Here is a 592-nt window from a genome sequence, read left to right on the forward strand (position 1 = left end):
CGGGTACATCAAGGGCTTTGTCCACGAAAGGAGCCACAGACCCAGGAGCGGAGCTGGAGATGCTCTGCCTCCTCGTGCCCCCACGTTCGGCCAACAGTCTGAGATTTCCAAGCTGCCCAAAGTAACCAGTTGGTGAACGGCTGCGCCATCAAAGGAAGCAGGCTGTGGTGCAAAGCGGCTCATCCCTACCCCGGGAAGGTGCGGTTGGGTGCAAAGAGTCAGCCCGTGATGTCAAAAAGCTGCTGCTCTCAAGCCCCAGTGCTGGCGGAGCTGTGGCTTTAAAAGCCTCCTGCCCACCCGGGCAGCCAGAGGAACTGCACGAGCCCTTTTCTCCAGCTTCATCGAGCCCCACTTGGAGAGGGGGTGATGAAGCCGGAGCTCTCCCATGCAGAGATGTGCCGTGGGTCAGGGGCCAGGCACTGCTGGCAGTTGGAGGGGTGGGCACACAGGGTCAGCTGGAGCAGCTTTACTGCGGTTCCAGCTCTGCTCCTCCTCATCAGAGTGCAGGGGAGGTGAGAAATAGCCCTCACAGCCCAGGGCTTGTAGAACAGGCCATGTGGAGAGGAGGAAGGAGCTGGTGCCTCTGCAGGAA

The 592-nt window shown here is 60.5% G+C and overlaps 1 protein-coding gene across 1 annotated transcript in view; it reads right to left on the minus strand.

Annotated features, from left to right (window-relative positions):
• Positions 1-592, minus strand: part of NDOR1 (NADPH dependent diflavin oxidoreductase 1) — a 13,051-nt gene that overhangs the window by 1,924 nt on the left and 10,535 nt on the right.

This window comes from Apaloderma vittatum, unplaced genomic scaffold (genome assembly GCF_000703405.1).
Source record: "Apaloderma vittatum isolate BGI_N311 unplaced genomic scaffold, ASM70340v1 scaffold25785, whole genome shotgun sequence".
NCBI lineage: Eukaryota > Metazoa > Chordata > Aves > Trogoniformes > Trogonidae > Apaloderma > Apaloderma vittatum.